The sequence below is a fragment of the Lactuca saligna genome, chromosome 7 (assembly GCF_052625555.1).
Source record: "Lactuca saligna cultivar CGN05327 chromosome 7, ASM5262555v1, whole genome shotgun sequence".
Taxonomy (NCBI): Eukaryota; Viridiplantae; Streptophyta; class Magnoliopsida; order Asterales; family Asteraceae; genus Lactuca; species Lactuca saligna.
This window is the reverse complement of record NC_136423.1, coordinates 83,172,788-83,196,906: the sequence shown is the minus strand read 5'-3', so window position 1 is coordinate 83,196,906 and position 24,119 is coordinate 83,172,788. Positions and strand designations below refer to the sequence as shown.

Sequence of the window (24,119 nt, the reverse complement as noted above, 5' to 3'; positions counted from 1 at the left end):
ACAGTTTCGAGGTGAGTTATCCTCACTATAACTATAGGGTTCAAGGCACCAAGGCCGACCCTTTTATCGGATGGAAATCCGGGTAATTATCTGTTGTATGATATTGCGGGATATGGGCCGGAAGGCATTATATGTTGTGGACCGGAAGGCATTACATGTTGCGGGCCGGAAGGCAATGCGATGTGGACCGGAAGTTCATGGCCTGGAAAGGCGTATGTGCATAATTATTATGTTGGCTGAGTCGTAGGGTGATGTTATGCTAGTGATCGGCTAGGCTGGTATCTTGGTTAGGGTAATGATATGTTATGTGATCTGTTGATCGATTTGCTAACTGTGAACTGTTATATGATTACATGTTATGTGTATGGTTGTCTGGTCTGGAGTGTAACCCGGTATGCATGGTTGTTCTATGTTCTGTCATGATATATATATATATATATATATATATATATATATATATATATATATATATATATATATATATATATATATATATATATATATATATATGCTTTTACGTTGCGGGCTGGAAGGCGATATGTTATGGGCCGGAAGGCAATATGTTATGGGACGGAAGGCAATGTGTTATGGGCCGGAAGGCATTACGCTATGGGCCGGAAGGCGATATGTTTTGGACCGGAAGGTTGTGGCCTGGAAGGGCGTATATGTGGTTGGTATTTTGGGGGTATCTCACTAAGCTTTCGGGCTTACAGTTGTGGTTTTCTTGTTTTCAGGTTCTCAGGAGTTTGTGGCAAGGCAAGGGCGTGATCGTACCGTTCCTCGCGTTGGTGTTTTATGAAATGGACATGGGAAAATACTCTGTTAAATAATGTATTGAAAACCTTTTTGTAACAACGTTATTAAAATGGGTTGTTTTGAAAAGTGTTAATTGTTTCGAAATTTTGGTCGTTACAAGTTGGTATCAGAGCCTTGGTTTGAGTGAATTGGAGGAACACTTGTGTGACTCCAGTCTCAAATCGAGGAAGGTTTTAAAAGAGAAATTAAAATGGTTTTAAAATTAAGTAAAAGGAGGACGCGGAGGTACGATCAGTCGGAGCCAGTAAGTAACCCCAAATTACCATGCAGGACATTTGTTTATTTGAGCTTTGATAGAACAGCATGCTAGTGTTAGGCTAGGGATCTTCAGGATTTCATGATAATGTTGCCTGTTTTATGATGCCTGCTAGCCTATGGTTTTCCTCTGTCGAGATTTCCAGTGTTCCTCTAGGAGTGAGGATCGAGTGCTTGCTATGAACATTTATCGCTAGGGTGTTGTGGTAGTACTTCATACAAACATGGGTAGGTGTGGAAGGTAGTATGGGCCCGTACTACTGAAAGCACAGGACCCATACGCGTATCAGGGAAACCATGACCTCTAGGGTTGGGTTGAGAGTGGGTTCCCGGGATAGTGGGAAGAGTCTGAGGTTTTCAAGTATATTTTCAGTATGGAGATTTCAAGGCATGCTGGAAGCGGATCCGGGTCAGGATCGGGTACAGGAGGAGGATTTGCGGACGGGTCAGTACCGCCCAAGATTATTGGTCAGATGAGCTCGTGCGAGTTGGATGCGAGGATTCGTGAGAGCCTACATGATGAGGTTGCCGCATTGTTCCGGGCCGAGCTGCCGTTACTGTTTGGGTCGATCAAGACCGCCATGGTTGAGTATTTTGACGAGCGCTATGCGGCTCTCGCGGAGACGGCTGCCGCGGTGGCTACAGTGGCTGTAGCAGCGGTAGGGGGAGGAGCTGATAGGGATTTTCAGTATCGGGACTTCGATAATACGGAGCCTCCCACCTTCGATGGGGTTCAGAACCCGATTGTTGCTATGAGATGGTTATCGGAAGTGGAGGGGTGTTTCTTCATGTGTTCATGCCCTGCTGATCTGAGGGTGAGGTGTGCTCTGAACCTGTTGAGGCTCGGGGCGAAGGATTGGTGGAGATTGATCATGAGGTCATACTCGGATGCGCAGAGGGTTGCGGTTTCATGGGATCAGTTCAGAGAGATGTTCAGTAGTCGTTATGTTCTGCAGGTAGAGAGGGAGAGGTTGGCTCAAGAGTTCCTTGAGCTGAAGCATGATTCGGAGTCGGTGACTGAGATCACCAGGATGTTCACTGAGAGGGCGATGTTTTGCCCTGAGTTCGCTTCGGAGCAGGCTCAGATGTCCCGATATCTGAGTATGCTAAAGAGAGACATCAGACAGTTTGTGTCCGCACAGAGGTGCGGGACATTGTTGGAGTTGTAGGAGGCCGCTAGGCGGCGTGAGTTAGAGATTGAGTTGCAGTTGCGTGAGCTGAGGCAAGCTCTGGTTCAGTCGGAGCAGGCAACGAAACGGTCTAAGACCGTTGATTCCATGATGGGGGATCTGAGCAGCCACACTTGTGGGAAGTGTGGGAGGAGTCACACCGGAGTTTGCAGGTCCGGTGGTGCATGCCGCAAGTACGGAAACTCTTGAGGACCCTTGCAATTTATCAAAACCGTTGAGAATTCGTCAACACCGAAGACGCCATTAGGAATTCTTCAAATTTTAGGTCTTGCAGACCTACTATAGTAGTCCATTTAGAACTCCTCGCAAATTACGGAACTTCTTACGACTTTGACCTAGGAAGGAGTGGCCCTTGACAGGGAAGAGAAGCAAGAGAGAGAAACCCTTGGAACTCCAGGTGAGAGACCAAATTTATTTGGAAGTCTCACTCTGTGAATGGCTTGATACGCTTTGGAAAGTGTAGAGAGTTGAATTCAAGATAGTTAGGACCTCCTAGATTCTTACCCGAATCGGCCATGTAACTCATAAAACTCAGTGACGTACATTCTACCCTCCACGTCTCGAACTCATAAAAAGTATCGACCCGACGAGACTCTTGAAATCCCACTCAAAGAGATCGAGTCCCACAAGAGCCTCACCTGCGTGGAAGAACCATAGTGACCATGGACCGAGAGGTCATGTGAATGATTCATAGTCATTTCCCTTTAGTGAAGGTCCGTTGGGATGCCAAACAAGGACCCAAATTCACTTGGGAGCGTGTGAATCAATCAATTAGGAAGTATCCCCACTTCTTGACTTGTTTATTCATGCATACTTCCTTAGATAAAACTCTAATTTCGGGATGAAATTCCTTCTAACAGGGGGATGATGTGACAACCATAAAATTTCGTTCGGTCAAACCCTAAAGTCAATCACTTCAAATTATAAGTCAAGTTCATTTTTATTTGTTTGTATCAAATTTAAAGTTAGTTTGATTATTTTAATAATTATTCTTTAAACGAACGGGTGAAATGAAGTTCCCTCTTGAGTCCTAAAATTCCAAAACCGCAAGTACCACGTAGTTAAGAAATTCACGGTCAAACTTTTATGTTTGGGGTGTAAATCCTTCCAAAAACCGTAAACTCATGCCTTAAGCATGAGTTTACTCCCCAAAATAGCTCATTTCTTACTTGCAATCTGAAGAGCAAATTCCAAACACTCTAAACTACCATCCCGTCTTTCACCCGATTTCTTAAAAACATAAGTACTTCTTGGCTTGATTTGTTGTTATATCATAACAACTAGTGATTATACATATTTTCATCCATCAAATTTCATGTTTTGTTTAGATTTCCAAAACACCAAGAACACACACTAGCATCTTTTCAAGCTTCTAACTAGTAAGTGCTTCTACAATAGTGTATTGTGAAGCTTATTACCTTGCAAAACGTCAAGAAAACACCCCAAGAACACCAAGAGTAAGGTGTTCACGACCCAAGAAGTTCTTGAACTGTGAACCCCAGTTAAAAGTGCCAAAGTGTGCTTGAACTCTTCATAAGCCTTGGAACCTAACCTAGAATCCTTCCTTGATGTTTTTATCACATAAAAAGCACAAAAATCTCTAATTTATATGTGTTTATGGTTTGGGGAGCTCCTAAAACCGTAAACACCCCAAAGTATGTATAAATGACCCATATTCCTTCCTTATACCTTGAATCATGCCTAGACTTTTACCTTGAAGTGTTTAGGACTTGAAAACGTCATAAAACCGTGTTCCATAGGAGTTTACGATAGCAAACTCATGGAGAAATGGTCCATGGGCCGTAAACTCCATTTAGGAGTGTATTGATGCCACAAAACATTTCCTAAGGCTTAAACATGAAGTAGGAATGCTTGGAATGGCATAGAAGACATCAAACCAACAAATGGTGAAAATATTTTGAGCTTACGGCCGTAAACTCAAGAGTTTACGACCATAAACTCAAGGGGTTATGGTCTTTAGGGAGTAAAATCATTTTAGGGGTTCCTTTGAAACCTAAAACCCAATAGTCTTGTCCTACAACACTTAGATGCAATCCTTAGAACTTATAACACTTATATAAAGTGTTTAACATGTTTTAGGATGTCTTAACCTTGTTAGTTAATTGTTTAAAGTCTAATTGGTTACATATATGATATTATATGTTATCTAGGATCATAGAGTGTGTGCAAGCCATCACTTGACACCTAGCATCCTATACAGTCCGTTCATCCCAACCACTTGCTACAGGTGAGTTCATACCCCTTAATCTATCTTTTAAATGTTTTTAAATGCTTTTATAGGGGGAGGATACAAGTTGAATCATGCTAGTTATTATAACAATCACATGTGATTGATAACTAGCATACCAATAGAATTACTACACTTTTAGCTATTTTACCAAACGGATTACTTCAAATGACTTTCCAAAACATTTATACTAGTTTAAAACTCTTTATCAAACTGTCTTACATACTGAATGTTTCTTTTCAAAACTCTGTTACAATTGTGTTTCCAAAACAAATGTTTCATTATACTTTAAACTGTTCTTATCAAATAAACTGTTTTCAAATCGTTTTACATACTGACATCAAGTCATCTTTTCCTAGTTATAAAATTCTCAAAGGTTTTACAAAACTTCTTTGGTACTATTAGATTGTCAATTGCATGCCTAGATATGTATAGTTATATAAGTAATGTTTGAAGGACATAGGAATGCTAACCCGCTTTATTTCCTTTTCCCCGTTGTGATGTGGTCTGGTAGGGTATCGGGTATCCGTCCGAAGGTCGTTTAACTATTAGTTATATATCATGTGTACATATGTAGTTATAAAGGTTCTTCCAGACAATTCAATATCCTTGGGTAGCAAGGGTATACTTCCACGTTCATACGTACAACTTATATTACTAGTAAGCTACAATAGGCGTTGTTTACGGTTTTTCTAATACTAATACTAGAACAATGAGTCATACAAAGAGTCAGTTCATGCACGAGTCAATACTTGCTAGATAGAGAGAACACACAATACAACTAATACACACAGAACATTACAATACTTGCTAGATAGAGAGAACACAGAATATAGCTAGTACACATAATACATTACAATAGTATACAGAGAGAACATACAAGCTAGATAGAGTGAGAACATACAATACAACTAGAATACATTCCATATACATTATGTTCAGTTATGTGAGCCATTAAACGGGTCATGGCACTACCTGCCTTCACCATTTTTGTATCCAAAATCTCCTTGATTAGGGAGCGTATGAGTTTGCGTATAGATCTATACTGGATTTACTATCGTACACCTTGTTGCTTGCTACAATGGGACTTGCAAGTCTATGGGTGCCAAATGTCATTTCTTACAGTGTCTGACATCATCGTTTTACTATTGAGTCGGTAGCAGGATACAGGCCGATTACATGTTACTTTAAATTTCATTTGGTTTAAGGTAGTTAGTACAGCAGTAGTCACTTATTATAAAACTACAGTACATTATTATTTCCCCATTACATTCACTTCGTGAACATTCATACGATGTACGGTAATGTAAATACTATATTTTTTGTTAATGATAGTTAGATTTAGCAAAATACACACTCTTACAAGAGACACAGTCAGATACTAGATGCCTTGGTAGAAGGCTACTTTTAGTAGGAAGCATAGGGGTTTCTAGGTTATTCAAAACTTTTAAATACTCATACTTACAAATACAGTCTTACAAATATATTCTTACAAATACAGACACTTAAATACTTATGATCTCACTAGCTTTAAAGCTGATACTCTCTTTCAAAATAACTTGTATCCTCAGGTCAATAGTAGACAGGTACCGATGCAAGGTTTAGAGAAGATGGAGCTCGTTCAAGACTCATCTTTCATTTTTGATTCATACTTTAGTGTCTATTAAACATGTCAGAACACTTGTATTAAAATTTTATTATTAACGCAATGGATGATGTTGTTGCTTGTTTACTACTATTCATTGTTGTGATACTGTACATGACGTCCTCCGCCCCAGAACGTTTCCGCCGTTCTCAGTTTTGGGGTGTGACAACTTGACACCGAGCACTCACCGACACTTCCATCCGATCCACTCGTCACAGGTGAGTTCATACCCCTGAAATAACCTTTTAAATGATTTTAACTGCTTTTTATAGGGGGGAATACAATTTGAACTGTACAATTATTAGATAAATCACATGTGATTAATAACTATATAGCAAAATAGATTTTTCTTGTTAAACTGTTTATACAGCTTAAAGATTTCCAAATCATGTTTTCAAATCTTGTTAAAGTATGAATATCCCTTTTTATGATCATTAAAGGTTATCCAAAGTTTTTCAAAGTTGGTTTACTTAAGTGACATCCAGTCATAATTTCTTATCAAAGGTTTTCTTCACTTTAAATGTTTTATAAAAAACATTTTCAAAGCTATTTATGAAAGGTTTTTCAATGGATTCCAAAGATTTTCAAAACTTGTTTTACAAAATGACATCAAGTCGTAAATTTCTTATATATAAAGTTTTTCCAAAGGTTTCATCAAAGTTTTCTTCTATGCTTTTATTTCTTTAAATGCATGTCTATATTTGTATTGTTATATCAATACTGTTTAAAGGACTTAGGAAGGCTAGTTCGCCCTATTTCCTTTTCCTCGTTGGGATGTGGCCTGGTGGGTATCGATTATCCATCCGAAGGTCGTTTAAACATTAGTTATATATAATGTACACATGTATAGACATAAACGTTTCCATCGACCAGTTCATTTCCCTTGGGTAGCAAGGGCATCCTTCCATTCATCATTCATAGACCTGAAACATTAGTAATTATTATAGGAATAGTTAGGAGATCCTATTTACTCTTTCCAGTATGGAGAATTCCAAAGGAGTCAGTTCATTCGTGAGTCTATATCATTATTCCAGTACTTATAATAGATTTCAAAATACGAGATGCATCTTCAGGACACGGATTTCACCGTTGTCAAGTTGGTAACCAGAGTCTCCTGGAGGGAGAACAGACATTTTGTGTATAGATCTATACGGGACAGACACTCCCACACCCTGACTGCTAGCTACAGTCCCGACTAACCAAGCCAATGGGTGACAAATGTCACATTCATTTCGATGCTTGCAGGGCGTCAAGTATTCGTTTGTCAATCAGTATGTTTAGGAGTATCTCTATGTTTACCTTATAATTCATGGCCTTAAGGTAACAAGAATTAGCACGGTATTTTTAAAACCATCTTAACCTATTCTCATAATTATATACTAGGTCATGTTATAAGCCTTTAAAGCAACCCACTTAGGATTACCGGATGTTTTAGACTTTGCTAGCTGTGTCGTTCATTCGATACTGTCTGGAGTCTGTATTTCATTGTTTTAGACTTTGCTAGTTGTATCATTCATTCGATACTGTCTAGAGTTTGTGCTTCCTTTCGTTAGACTTATCTAGGTGTATTATTCATTCGATACTCTCTTGGAGTCTATGATTTATTTTGTTTTAGTCAGCAGTATTACCGCTGAGGTACATGTTATTTTTCCCTAGTGTTTTTACTTGTGATTTTCTCATATTTTCTTTAAAGTCAATACCGTATTTTAAAAAATGACACTATAAGCAACTACCATATTTAAAAAATGACCCATATGTCATCCATGCGTAAACCATGAAAGTATAAGCAACTACGATAATGACCAAATGACCCATATATTACCTATGTGTATACCATGAAACTATAAGAAACTACTATGTTGACCAATGACCCATATGTCATCTATGGGTATACCATGACACTATAAACAACTACCATATTGACTAAACGACCCATATGCCATCTATGGGTATACCATGAAACTATAAGCAACTACCACATTGATCAAATGACCTATATGTTATCCATTGGTATACCATGACACTATAAGCAACTACCATATTGACCAAATGACCCGTATGTCATCCATGGGTATACCATGACACTATAAGCAACTACTATGTTAACCAATGACCCATATGTTATCCATGGCTATACCATGACACTATAAGGAACTACCATATTGACCAAATGATCCATATGTCGTCCATGGGTATACCATGACATTATAAGAAGCTACCACCTTGACCAATGACCTGTATGTCATCCATGGGTATACCATGACACTATAAGCAACTACCATATTGACCAAATGACCCATATGTCGTCCATTTATATACCATGACACTATAACCAACTACCATATTAACCAAATGACCCACATGTCATCCATGCTTATATCATGACACAATAAGCTACTACCATGTTAACGAATAACACGTATGTCATCCATTGGTATACCATGACACTATAAGCAACTACCATTTTGAATAATGACTCGTATGTTACCTATGGGTATACCATGACATTTTAAGCAACTATCATATTGACCAATGGCATGTACGTCATTCATATCGTTGATAATTTGAAATTAAAATTATGTTATGAACACTTTGTTAGTCTATGTTTCTTGACGTTATATATATATATATATATATATATATATATATATATATATATATATATATATATATGGAACTACTTTAATAAAATTGAGTTACTAAATATTTAGCTGTATTTACCATAGTTCGAATTTTTTCATTAGCGGAGCTTCCAAATATTTCGCAATACCTTTCCGTCCAACCTACACACATTCAAGATGCATATTAGGGTAAGTTTATTGATTAGAAATATGGTTTAGATTTTTTGTAAACATCATCTTCGGTAGCTAATTCATCGAAATCTTTGTTCATGACATTCGTGCACTGACTTTGGCGTTATAGTTTATCACTCATCTAAAAATTATTCTTATTTAATTTACTATTGTCTTGATCATCGTTTCTTGTTCTCTGATCCTCTTCATATACATTATTGTGACAACCTGAAATTCCTATTTAGTACAATCATTCAAAGCTATAGAAGCCAAAACAATTTCTGCTAACTTTCAAACTTTTTGGATTAAGTTTTAGTATTTAAAAGCTAGTACTTCGGGAGATATTGGGAAAGAGGATGCCCTAGGGTTTATTGTGCAAGAATAATATTCCAAAACACCAAGTTTGGAGTTTACGGACTAAGCAAAGGTGTTTACGGCTGTAAACCCTAAATAGGGGTATAAATATGACACTTAGTCATATTATACCATTTTTCACAAATTCAAGATCCAAATCTCAATTCTCTCTCAAGTATCGTCCAACATTTCTTCAAGATCTTCAACATGTAGTTATTTCATACCCTAAAAAGTCGATATCTAGCTTAATCTATGACCTTACACACTTCCATCCATGAAATCATTCCAAAATGTGTAGATCTTCAAGTTTCACCAAGAACACACACTAGTGTTCTTGGACTTTTAGCACCTTTTCAAGCTTCTATCTAGTAAGTACTCCTACCCTAGTGTATTGTAAGCCTTGTTATACTTCTTAATCATCTAGAAAACACCAAGAATCAAAGGATCAAAGGTGTTTACGGTCCAAGAATACCTTGGACTGTAAACCCTAAAAAGGGTGCCGAAGTATGCGCTAGTCCCTTCTAAGCCTTGGAAACTAGCATGGATCCCTTTCTTAATGAGTTTAGCACTTGAAAACATCAAAAGACCATAAACCAAATGGGTTTACGGTCGTAAACTCAAAGGAAAATGGTTTAAGGACCGTAAACTCAATTTAGGAGTGAAATGGTGCCCTAATCCCTTCCATAGGCTTATACTTCAAGTAGAAATGCTTCTAAGGACTTGTAGAGATTCAAAACGACACATGGTCAAAGAAGCATGAGATTAAGTCCGTAAAATCATGAGTTTACGATCGTAAACTCAATTAGTTATGGTCACAAAACCGTAAACTCCCATAGAGAGTCCTCTTGAACCCTAAACTCAATAGCCAAGTCCTACAACCCTTACACGAAATCCTTAGGACTTATAGCACTTAAATCAAGTCTTTTACATGTCTTAGGATGTCTTAAATTGGTTAATTAGTTGTTTAATGACTAACTGAATACATATATGTGTTATTATATGTTAATTAGGATCATGGTGTGTGCTCAAGTCTTCACTTGACACTTAGCATCCTATACAATCCTTTCATCCAAACCACTCACTACAGGTGACTTCATACCCCTTACTTCACCTTCTAAATGTTTCTAAATATTTATAAATGCTTTATGGGGGCATACAAGTTGAATCATGCTAATTGTTATATCAATCACATGTGATTAATAACTAGCATGCAAATGGATTTACTATACGTTAACAGTTTTACCAAACACATTTCTTCAAATGACTTTCTAAAACGATTTTACATGTTTAAAACTCTTTATAAAACTGTCTTACATACAATATGTTTCCTTTCAAACTTTGTTACAAATGTGTTTCAAACAAAGGTTTTCCTTATACTTAAATTGTCTTATCAAAGAAAATACTTTCAATCGTTTTATAAACTGACATCAAGTCATCGTTACTTAGTATTAAACTTTCAAAGGTTTTACAAAACTTCTTTTATGCCTTTATATTGTCAAATGCATGCCTAGATATGTATAGTTGTATAAATAATGTTTTAAGGACTTAGGACGGTTAGCGTGCTTTATTTCTTTTTCCTCGTTAGGATGTGGCCTTAGGGCATCGGTTGCTCGTCTGAATGTCGTCTAAATATTAGTTATATATCATGTATACATATATAGACATAAAAGTTCCAATAGTCAGTTCAGTACCTTTAGGTAGCAAAGGTATACTTTCGGTGATACACGTACATTACTAGTAACTACAATAGGTGTAGTCAGGAGATACTACTTACAATTCCAAGTACAAGGAATCACACAAGAGTTATTCATTCATGAGTCTATAATAATACATTACATGTTACATGAATACGTTTACATAGATACGCTTACAATACGCTTACATGAATACGTTTACATAGATATGCTTACATGAATACGTTTACATAGATACGCTTACATAAATATGCTTACAATACATGATAACAGAACAAACATAACAAGGTCCTATAGCATGGAACAAGTTTAGGATCTGACTATACCAATCAATTACTAATGCTTTGTGATAGTTATATTGGGTATACATGATCATAGTAATGTGGATGTTCACGGCTTGCAATCATTCAAGGGTCGCGTTTAGTTCCCAAAATCTCTTGACAGGGAGCGTTTAGTATGGGATCTAGCCATCACATTATGCCTTAACCCTCAATTAAGGCAAATTAGTACAGAAGTAGTCACTTATTACAAATACTACAATACTTACAATGTATATACGATAATTACAAAAGGATAAAACTCCAGTGAATATATTAATAATACCTTTACCATGTGTCATATTCACATAATCGATGAGGTAGATTAGATGATAATAATAATAGTCGTACAGTCGGGTCTTGGTAGAAGACTACTTTCAAAACAGTTAGGTCTTGTTAAAAGACTACTTTTTATACTACTAGGAATCTTAGGGATTTTCTATAGTTTTCAAACGTTCACAATTTCTTACAAACATTCTCATACTTATACAAACTTTTCTCCAAATGTTTACAAGTCTTCAGTTCACTTTTTTACAAATCAAAGACGGAGCAGTCAAGACTCCTCTTTTATTTTGATTATTCATTATGTTGTCTTATACTATGAAAGAACACACTTGTAATTAAAATTATACTATTAATGCAATGGATGATGTTGTTGCTTGTTTACTACTTTACATTGTTGTGATACACTACATGAAGTCCTCAGCCCCAAAACGTTTCCGCCATTCTCGGTTTTTGGGTGTGACAGATTGTTATCAGAGCATTGTTTATAGTGAATTGAGTATATCAACCCATAAAAGATATACTAACTATAAATACAATGGGATTAAAAATACTCTGACCAAGAGTTTATACTTTTAAATAATAAGATATTTAACTAAGGATAGGTGCCTGCATTGATACTAAAATCTGTGTCACAATGACAAAAAAAAAGTATTACGATTGTTGAATATCATAGGTAAGCTCGGGGATGTATGGTCAGTCTTGGGAGTGGAATAGCCTGATCAACTATGCTAGTCCGAGGAGTTATTAGCACATGCCCAAGAATGGTTGTGATGTGTCAACAAGTCTAAAAACTTACCAACACTCCCACAATGAGAACATTATAACAGAACCTAAGTCTAAAATCTTATAGGAGTATTTTGTGTTACTATAATTACTTACTTGAGAACTTAAAAGAATCTTCATTACTAAGTTGATAGTTGCTAAGTGGACACACTAAGGGTATCTGTAACTAGGATGTCATAGACTTGGAATCTGTGAAAATTTTGCTTTACCTCGGTTCCTTGTGAATTTGGAGTTAAGGTCACTTATTTGAAGGCCTATCTTGTTTTAATTACATATAACTGGTATGCACTTTACAAATAGTGATGTAACTAATGAAGATTTTCTAATAATTATCTAGATAGTTCGTTTAATAGTTATTTCCTTACCCCAAATTATCACGTAGATAACATGGTTGGACTGCATCCCCACGGCAACCCGTACCTTCCGAATAAAGGCAATGGTGGATGGTTTGGAGAATAACCCGAGAATGATCATCCAATCCCTTTGAATGATCACCATGCTGAATACCTTTTGGATGATGATAACTCCGAGCCCGAGGTTGAGAACCTACCTCCGGTGGCTCCCATTCCAAATCCTAACCCTCGTCCGACTTTTCATGGGCCGACGCCTCCTTGGGTAGAATGCTTGGAAACATGGAGCGAAGAGCCAGATCAACCTTTGCCGTTTAATGGAGACCAAAGCTTCTACAAGGTAAATGAAGGGAGCTCAGCAGACAGAGTTCTACCAATCCTGATTCATAGAGTTGCCCGAAACGAAATTCAGGGTAGGACGACTCTCCGACATATCGAAGAGGTTAATGCCAATGCAATAAAGCATACCATTCGCACCAATCGCCTTGATCACACAAGTGAGACATCTGAGAGAAACCATGAGACCCTACTGCAAGCACTAGCCGAAAATCAAGCCGAAGTCATAGAGCTTTGAGTATGCCAGAGGGTGTACGAATGATACCTGCTTGATATGGAACGTCAACTAGTTGAACTAAGGATTCACCATAGGGGTGACCGTCGCCAGTAGGAGATGCTTTACTTTCCTTCTTTTCTTAAAGAACCATGTTCCTGTCTATGTTCTGTGTAGCACTTATCTATGTGGATACCTTGTACTGTAAGTACTTTAGTTAGGTCTTTATGCTATCAAAGACTTTTATACTCTAGATGTGATGTAAGACCTACTACAAGGTCAATTTTCCCGAACTTATTACTGATGGGTTTTGTACAAACAATTCTATGTGTGCATGCAACCCTAGATTTGGATCTATGTTTTCTCTATTAGATACACATCTTTATGAACACAATAAGAACCCAAGCAAGCAAGTATATATTTCGAAATTTATATAGAAGAGTATATCACATACGTCTTGTTGTTATATTGCAATAACAACACTAATCTTCAATATCCTAGTCTTGAAAGCAAGTACCACATGTGTAGTACCTCTAATGGCTCACAAACACCACAAGCAATCGGAGATGAAAGAGAGAGAGAGAGAGAGAGAGAGAGAGAGAAGAGATGATGAAATCGGCTCTAGGAACCCAAGGGAACAAGTGGTCGATTTCCTTATCCTTAAGGGTCTTCATATAGGGTATAGATTAGGGTTTCAGTCCTTCTCCTTATGTAGTTGCTTGCCCACCAAGTAACAATAAGATAAGCCTTGAAAGCCATATCCTTGGGAGATTTCAAGGATCCTTATCCCTTGAATTCGTCCAACCTATCTTTAGGGTAACCATTTCCCTACTTTGCAACTATCATATAATTACAATTCAGCCGTTGTAGTTTAATTAATTACATTTGATCACAAAATTAATTCTTAATTAATTATTGACCAATATTAATTAAACAAATATGATTTCTAATTTAATATATTATTCCTATAATATATTAATAAATCATCATAACCTGTTTCTCTATTATTTCTCCAATCAAGTGGCATTGGTGAAGGCAACCCAAAAGGACCATGCACAACCGGGTCAAGTACTTACCAAATATGGTTACAGGCTTAGACACTAATCCAACAGTCTCCCACATAGATAAGTCTAGTAACCACATATGTAAATATAACTCGATTAGCAGTCGTAGCTCTCAAAGATGCTGTCGAACTCTAATCTTATCAATAACCTGTCCTTTAGATAAGGGATCGTACATTCCTCTGTTTAAGATATCGTGCAGACAATTTCATGGACCATAGTCATACTTATTGTCCAGCAGCTTGTTTCTGGATCTCAGATTCATTTGACATAGAACTTAATTAAACACATCAATTCATTCCTGATCGGGCCTGACACATAAATCAAATGAAAATCATCGAGGGGCCCTGATATCGCTTTTACCCTCTTAGGATAAAAGAAATAGATAAACTTTGACTTATACGTATTTACTATCACTAATCAATTATGCACAACAATGCGTTTTATGACATCAATTTACTGATGCGGTTTCGCATTGTCAATGTACAATCAATTAGCAACCAATAAGCCATATATCTTGGTTTTAAGAACATATGATATTATCGTCTTGCAATCACTCGTGATAGATACCATCAAGTGATTCCAGCAAGCCTAGGTTTATTACAATGCTCAAAACTTATTTATAAGCACTCATGAATGTTGTAACAAACCTTTGTTATGTCTAACACCTTTTAGACAATCTACACACCAATTCATGGCAGTCTTCATTCATACCTACTTCCAACATATGAATGACTGTGGATCATTTGAATAATTCGATTATTGTTAATTAACTCAATTATTCAGGAAGTGAAAACATGCAAAGAAAAATACTAGTCAACTAATTAACATAAGACAGTAGCTATAGTAATAAATAACAATCCTTTATTTAATCATCAAATGTCAATTACAATTATCTATTACTCATTTCTAAACTATCTAATCCAAACTAACATCATCCTTCAGCCCAATGCTCCTAGCGTGTTGCAAATGCTTAACCCTACTCAGTCCCTTCATAAGCAGATCTGTTGGATTATCCTCTGACAATATCCTCTTAACTACAAGGAGTCCTTCTTCTACCCGATGTCTAATAAAGTGATATTTATGTCGAGATCTACCATGATCCCTCGGTTCCTTGCTCAAGGCAACCGCTCCTTCATTATCACAAAAAATTTCCATAAATTCCGTTATGGGATGTACAACTCCAAGATCTCCAATGAAGTTCTTCAACCATATTGCATCCTTTTATGCTTTACTCGCTGCTATGTACTATGATTCGTACGTTGAATCAACTAGGGTTTCTTGCTTGGCACTTTTCCAAGTCACTGCTCCTCCATTAAGGGTAAAGACCCAGTCCGACTACGAATGGTGGTTATCCCTGTCGGTTTGGAAACTGGCATCACTATACCCTCGCACCTTTAAGTCATCACTCCCTTCGAGAACTAGAAACCATTCCTTGGTCCTCCGAAGGTACTTAAGGATGTTCTTGACTGCGGTCCAATGTGCTCTACTAGGGTTCCCTTGATATCTGACGACCATGCTTAAAGAAAAGGCCACATCAGGGTGAGTACAAGTCATAGCATACATGATTGAGCCAAATGCGGAAGCGTAAGGTACTCGGCACATCTTTGCTATCTAGGCTTTGGTACTCGGACTTTGAGTCTTACTCAACTTGGAATTACTTTGGATCGTTAATTCTCCCTTCTCCGAGTTCTCCATACTAAAACGTTTTAGTACCTTGTCCAAGTAAGTATTCTGACTAATTCCTATTAGTCTTTTACTTCGGTCTCTCACTATCCTTATTCCCAAAATATAGGAAGCCTCTCCGAGGTCCTTCATAGCGAAACACTTCCCGAGCCAGGACTTAACTTTCTGCAGTGTCAGGATGTCGTTTCCTATGAGTAATATGTCATCAACATATAATACGAGAAAGCGAACTATACTCCCACTGGCTTTGACATATACACATGATTCATCTTCGCTTCGTACAAATCCAAACTCTTTGAGTTTCTAATCAAAGCAAAGATTCCATTGGCGAGATGCTTGCTTAAGTCCATAAATGGACTTTTCAAGCTTGCACACTCTATATGGATGCTTTTCATTGAAAAAACCCTCTGGCTGAGCCATGTAAGCATCCTAAACCAACTTCCCATTAAGGAAAGCGGTTTTGACATCTATTTGCCATATTTCATAATCATGAAATGCAGCAATGGCTAGCATCACCATAATAGACTTAATTTTAGCAACTAGTGAGAAGGTCTTGTCATAGTCAACTCCGGGAGTTTGAGTAAAGCCCTTCGCAACCAATCGCGCCTTATACATATGCACATTCCCATCCATGTCTGTGTTCTTCTTGAAGATCCACTTCTACCCAACCGTCTTACGTCCGGACACATTGTCAACCAAATTCCAAACTTGGTGGTCATACATGGACTGAATCTCGTTGTCCATCGCCTCTTTCCATTTCGCAGACTCCGGGCCTGCCATGGCTTCCTTATAGCTGTTAGGTTCATCTTTATTTACTAGTGTACTAACACTAATATACATGTCCCCTTCGGTAGTAATATGATGACCATACAACTGGGGTAGAACTCTAACTCTTTCGGAACGTCTAAGAGGTAAGGATTCGTCAATTTGTTCAACCGAAGTTTCCTAGTCGGGTTGAGAGCCAACGTTAGAGGTTCCTTCATCGATCGACTCTTGAATCTCTTCAAGATTAATTTTCCTCCCACTATCTCCTAGGTTTATGAGTTCTCGCTCTCGGAAAACTCCTCTCCTCACAATGAAGACAACATTGTCACTCGGTCTATAGAAGAGATACCTAAAGGATTTCTTCGGGTAGACGATGAAAATACATTGCTCACTATGAGGTTCGAGCTTGTCGTGACTCTCTCGTCTTACAAAAGCCTCGCAACCCCAAACCTTGATATGTACCAACGAGGGATCTTTCCCTATCCACATCTCGTGAGGTGTTTTTTAACCTTCTTTGTATGGACTAAGTTAAGGATATGGGTAGCAGTCTGTAAGGCATACCCCCAGAATGAGATAGGTAGTGAACCACGACTCATCATGGAACGAACCATGTACAACAAGGTTCGATTACACCTCTCAGCCACACCATTTAATTACGGTGTCCTAGGATACGTCAGTTACGAATCTATTCCGTATTCCTTGAGATAGTCGTGGAATTGAAGACTTGGGTACTCTCCTCCTCAATCGGATCGAAGCATCTTCATTTTCCTACCCAATTGATTCTCCACTTCTTGGTTAAACTCTTTGAACTTTTCAAAGGTTTCAGACTTGTGCTTGATTAAGTAAATATACCCATATCTACTATAATCATCGGTGAAAGTCACATAGAAGTGGTCCGCATCCCTTGTGGTGGATCTAAAGGGCCCACACACATCGGTATGTATGAGATCCAATAAAACCTCACCCCTTTCACAAGTGCTAGTGAAGGGTGACTTGGTCATCTTTCCAAGTAAACAAGACTCGCACACGTCATCGTCCCTAAGGTCGAATGACTCCAACACTCCATCCTTTTGGAGTTGGGCTATGTGTTTCTTTTTGACATGTCCAAGACGACAATGCCACAAGCATGCTTTATCCAAACCATTGGAAGAATCTACACACAACACATCATTTCCTAAGTTATCTACAACCATAACTGTTTCATAAATTCCATTACAAGGCAATGCTTCAAAATATAAGACACCATTTAGATAAGCATAGATTGAACATTTCTCATTATCAAACGAATATCTAAATCGTTATCTAAACAAACCATGAAATGAAATGATGTTTCTTGCCATATCTGGCGAATAGCAACAATTATCTAAATCTAAACCTAATCCATTACTAAGCATTAAAGAATACACTCCAATTTTGGTGACAAGCGATGATCTTCTGTTTCCCATGACTAGATTTATTCTTCCACACACCACATCTCTATTTCTTCTTAGTCCTTGCAATTCAAAACATATGTGAAAACCACATCCTGTATCAAGAACCTAAGAAATAGTACGTGATGAATCATTAGATTTAATTGTGTAAATATGTGCGAAAGATGATTTGATCTTCCCATCCTTGATGGATTGCAGATATTCTGGGCAACTTCTCTTCCAGTGTCATATTTTGTGGCAGCGGTGACATTCTGCCTCCTTAGGGTTTGAGTTGGGCTTACCAGGACCCACTTTTGTTCCACTGGTAGAGGAGCCATTTTGGGGCTTTCCTTTATGGTGGCTCTTTGAAGGAGACTTCCTTTTTTTTCCCTTCCCTTGCCTAATGGCCAAAACAGGAGCAGCGGGTGGAGTGGGAGTTGGTGCAATAGATTTTTCCTTGAGGTTGCTCTTAGCAGTCCTTAGGATTCCTTGGAGTTTTCTTGGGTGACTTCTTCTTTGTTCATGTGGTAGGTCATCCTAAATTGATGGTGGCAAGAGGGCAAGCAGTGGATAATGATTTAGATATCCAAGTCTTCACCAAAGTTAACATTTAACTTGCGAAGACGATCAACATACCTTTGCATCTTTTGCAAATGCGAGGTTAGGGATTCTCCACTTACCATCTTAGCGGTGATCATGTTGGTGATGATCTCGTAGCGCTCTTGCTTTGCACTTTGGTGGTACATCTCCAACAAATCTTGGTGCATTTCATAGGGATACATGTCCTCATAGGACTTTTGGAGTTCAAGATTCATAGTAGCCAGCATAATGCAATGGACTTTCGTTGCATCACGCTCATGGGTCTCAAAGACGGCCATTTCATTGGGAGTAGCAATTTCCGGATTGATCTTTTCAAGCTTCTCGTCGAGGACATATTCTTTGTCCTCGTAGCGGGAAATCATGAGAATGTATCTTATCCATTCATTGAAATTTGATCCGTCAAATGTCACCTTTTGACATATGCTCATTAGCGAGAATGAACGAGCAGCAACGTTGTTTGCGTTTGCGTTAGACATCTCCAAATAGAAAGGAATAAAGTTTGATTAGAATTGAATCCCTAATTAAACAACCAAAATGAGAAATTAGGGCTAGTATCCAACAACATTATTTACACATTAGAAAAGGGATGCCATAATCCAACATGCAAATAATTTGGAGGTAAGTTAATGACGATTCACTAATTCTTCACCTTGAAAAACACAAGGCTTAGGATTTAAATGTATTGAGAATTCCTAGATTTCTTGATATTGATTGAACTTGTCAATGGCATGTCTAAATCTTGATATGCCCCTCTTGTTTGTGACTAGGATGCCGAGGATCACAAATCGGGTGTGAATAACCATGCAAGTATACATGGTGCCCTCATTGTTACAGTCACCTATTCGATGTGCCAGTTAACCACAAACGCTCCATCGAACTATGACAAACAATGAGTCACCCTTTGCCACCTTTGCTTAGAACCAGTTAGTGTGCCGGTCAACCACACACGCTCCACTAACTTCTTAGCAAGGGTGCAAAGTGTAATTTCATGGGATTGCATCAATTCACTATTCCCTAAAGTAACTAGGATTGGGAATTTTGTAAAAACGTTTAGTAACTTTATATAGTTTCATTATACTTATTAATGAAAAGAGGATTGCCCTATTCTACTCGTTCGACAAACGACCATCCATCAGTAAAGGAAGTGGTGGGTAAGAATGGATACCCATTAAATGGTCATTATATAGGCCATAACTTTATAGCCCCCTTAAAGATTGGCTTCGTGAATGAGGCCTACTAATGGTAAAACTAGCATTTTAGTTATATATATATATATATATATATATATATATATATATATATATATATATATATATATATATATATATTAATCTTGTAATAATATAATAGTATAAGGTGTATTTTAAATATTTTAAAAATACTAGGGTTTTAATCTCAATTTAAAATTTTCGAAATTTATAACTTTTAAATTAAAATTTTAAATATTAAAACTCTTGATTTAATAATTACAAGATATGGGATTATCCAAATCCCTAGATTTTAGGGACTTATCTTGGGGAGGAGGCAAATCTCGAAAATCTAGGTTTTGCAAATCCTAGATCTCGAAATCTTGGGCAACAAGGAAAAGGGATTGAAAACCCTTCAAAATTTCAAACACAAGGGTTCAACAACGCTAAAATCAAAATCCTTGCCCCCTAGGGTTTATTGGCCATAGACCCTAAAGTGTCAAATTCATACAATTGTATAATACTAATTGAAAACAGTTCAACCAAAGACTTTGATACCACTGATGGGTTTTGTATAAACAATCCTATGTGTGCATGCAACCCTAGATTTGGATCTATGTTTTCTCCATTAGATACACAACTTTATGAACACAATAAGAACCCTAGCAAGCAGGTATATATTTCGAAATTTATATAGAAGAGTTGATCACATAACTCTTGTTGTTATATTGCAATAACAACACTAATCTTCAATCTCTTAGTCTTAAAAAGCAAGTACCACATGTGTAGTACGTCTAATGGCTCACAAACACCACAAGCAATCGGAGAGGCAAGAGAGAGAGAGAGAGAGGGAGAGAAAGAGAGAGAGGATGAAATCGGCTCTAGGAACCGTAAGGAACAAGTGGCCAATTTCTTTAGCCTTAGGGGTCTTTATATAGGGTATAGATTAGGGTTTCACTCCTTATCCTTATCTAGTTGCTTGCCCACCAAGTAACCATAAGATAAGCCTTGAAAGCCTTATCCTTGGACAATTTTAGGGATCCTTATCCCTTGAATTCGTCCAACCTATCTCCAGGGTGAGCATTGCCCTACTTTGCAACTATCATATAATTACAATTCAGCCCTTGTAGTTTAATTAATTACATTTGATCACAAAATTAATTCTTAATTTTGTTATTAACCAATATTAATTGAACAAATATGATTTCTCCTTTAATATATTATTCCTATAATATATTAATAAATCATAATAACCTCCTTCTCTATTATCTCTCCAATCAAGTATCTTTGTTGAAGGCAACCCAAAAGGACCATGCACAACTGGGTCAAGTACTTACCAAATATGGTTACGGGCTTAGACACTAATCCAACAATTACATCTTGAACATCGATGATATTGAAAGTTCACTAACTTCCATGTCACTCTTTGTTCAATTACCTTCATTGGAATCCTTCTGGAATTTGCTTCAGTCAAGTCATTGGACTATAGAAATTTAACTCCAGAAAAATTTCCAAGTCTCTTTCAAAGGTTGGATCATATTATCCAACGACCAATAATACCTCGACTTGAACAACAAAACGTCTCGAGACCGTTCTACGAACTTACTTCTACTCTTTACTAGGACTACATCATAGGGATGTAAGTCACACCTTCGTGAACATACTCCTATTCCATACTAGGACTGCATCATAGGGATGTAGGTCATACCTTCGAGAACATACTCATACTCTTTAATTGAACGATCGAAGTACATCTGTTGTCGATGGTAGCCTTTAGTAGAAATTCTAGTTCATTAAAAAGGATTCGTAAGAAGGTTATTATTATGGTTTTCCTCGCTTATACATTCCCGAGTGATAGATAACGAAGACTTGGTAGACAATAGAATGTGAGCTTTCTAATTTAGTTTCTTTTCCTCGTTGGGATGTGAAACTTGAGTAGAATCACACATTTTATTATCCGACCAATCTTGATTATATCATAACGTGTATAAGCTAAGTTTCCATGTATAATAACTCACCTCTTATCCAGAATCAAAATGATACAGGTTCAACCGTATTAGCTCATGAATCCCTTTTCTTTCGTGTTACAGAATCATGTGTCATCCAGAAATCCCCCACCGAGCAACGAAACCCCTATCCTTCATATCGACGTCGCTACATTACAAGCCACGGTAACAGCTGCTGTGACAGCTTTCCTTGCACACATCAACTCTGACAACGCAAATAAGACTGGCAAAGGAGGCGACAATTCCGATTGTAGTACCAATCCGGGAAGCCAACAAATGACAATAGTCACGGACTTAGAAAGCCGTAAAACCGAAAAGAGGAAACGAAATCGCCAAGCCCGAAAGTAGCACAAGCGATCCTAAAGACTTGCCTGCAACGGAAACAAGTGGCAACTCCTGCCATTTCAGCACTGATTAGACCATACGAGGGAAAACTTCTGACGTGTAACAAGTGTAGCTTTCATCATAATGGGGCTTGTCATGAAGTGAAATGTTGCAATTGGAACAAGGTAAGGCACCATGCCCGTAGCTATGGAGCACTGGCACGACCCATTTCTCAAGTCCGTGACATCGGGATCAACCCTGCACATGATAGTAGTGGTAAAACCGGATCCCATAAAAGGAAATTTTCAAAGTGAATGAACAAAGAAAACACCCGTGTCGACATAACTCTGACTCGACACCTCACTTCCATCACCAATGCTAGTGCTAGCCAGACATGTCACCAATGTGGTGAGATAGGGAACTTCAAGAAGCATTGTCCAATAACAAAGAACTTTGGTTCAGACGGGAGAATACTAAGGACCACTGCCGCAAGAGAGACCACTCCGGACCCAGTTAATGTAATTAAGGTGTTTCGGTGTAACAGACCAATAAAACTTGTTTAAAACTAGTGCAACTAGAGTCTTATCTTTTGCGAGATCCCATCAGTTAAGGGACCCTCGTGCTGCGTATACTTGCCTTTTGTAGTATACCTTGTTCGAAGCAACATTCTTGTAGTTACTCTAATGTACTATAACTCTGTTAAAAGTTGCACCGTTATGTTTTGTCTGTAATGCCTTTATGTTCAAATCTAGTGTCTTTAATTTCAAGTATGTCCGACTTTATCAAACAACCCGAGTCAATTCGATTCGCACAATGCCAGTATCGTGCACACATCTCTTTCCCCGAAATCGCCTTTTCTGGCGAAGCCGTCACTCCAGAACACCGAAGTGCTCATTCATAGAGTACCTCATGTTTCTTATCCTTTCCGAAGAAACCTCAGCAAACCTCCCCGAAGTACCACTCGTACAGTACGTCAAGTTCAATCCAAAGACCCATACGGTTGATCTATCACTGAAGAATGTATATATAGTGGTGGTATATAATCAAGGTTCTACAGGTTTAGAATTGATGATTCCACTTTAACTCTTTTCCTCGTTGGGATGTGAGGTTAAAGAAGAATCAGTTATTTGACTACCTTTTCAACCCTAATTATATATGACTCGTATACACGAGATTGGGATTGATGAACCATATATGACTTCTAATATGAACTTCAGGACGGAGACTGCCCAAGGTTACAAGTGATTATCTCGTCATGCGAAAAAACATAGAACCCAATAGGACTCCTGTAAACTGATCGCCCTATGGTCTCACACCAACGGAGATACAAGAACCGTCCGGACAACTTAATGACTACTCAGCAAAAGAATGAGAAGACCAAGCTCCTCACCTTTGCGAGCTCCGGTCTTATTCTTCAAGAAGATAGGCTTCATGGGGTTTGATCATACCAGTACTAATGCACCGGATCCCATCAGAACTCCACAGTTAAACGTGCTTAGGCAAGAGTAGTACTATGATCGGTAACAGCTTGGGAAGTCCCCGTGGTGCAGACCTCTACAGGACTTCTATTAGAAATCATCTCCTTCTGCCTCGCATAGATGAATTGGTTGATCAACCGCAAGGAACAACGTGCATTTCAGAAATGGAGCCAAGATCCGAATATCACAAGTTACGAGTGTTAGTGAAGGATGTCTCGAGGACAATCTTCCAAACTCGATACGGACGGTACGAGTCCGTAGAGATACCCCTTGGATAGGACCAATACGCCCATAGTATTCATGAACATAATGAATAGGGTACGC

General features: G+C 38.0%; 1 pseudogene; it reads left to right on the top strand.

Annotated features, from left to right (window-relative positions):
- The first annotated feature begins 23,753 nt into the window (after nt 1-23,753).
- On the top strand, nt 23,754-23,870 carry LOC145007622 (5S ribosomal RNA; annotated as a pseudogene).
- The last annotated feature ends 249 nt before the right edge of the window (nt 23,871-24,119 follow it).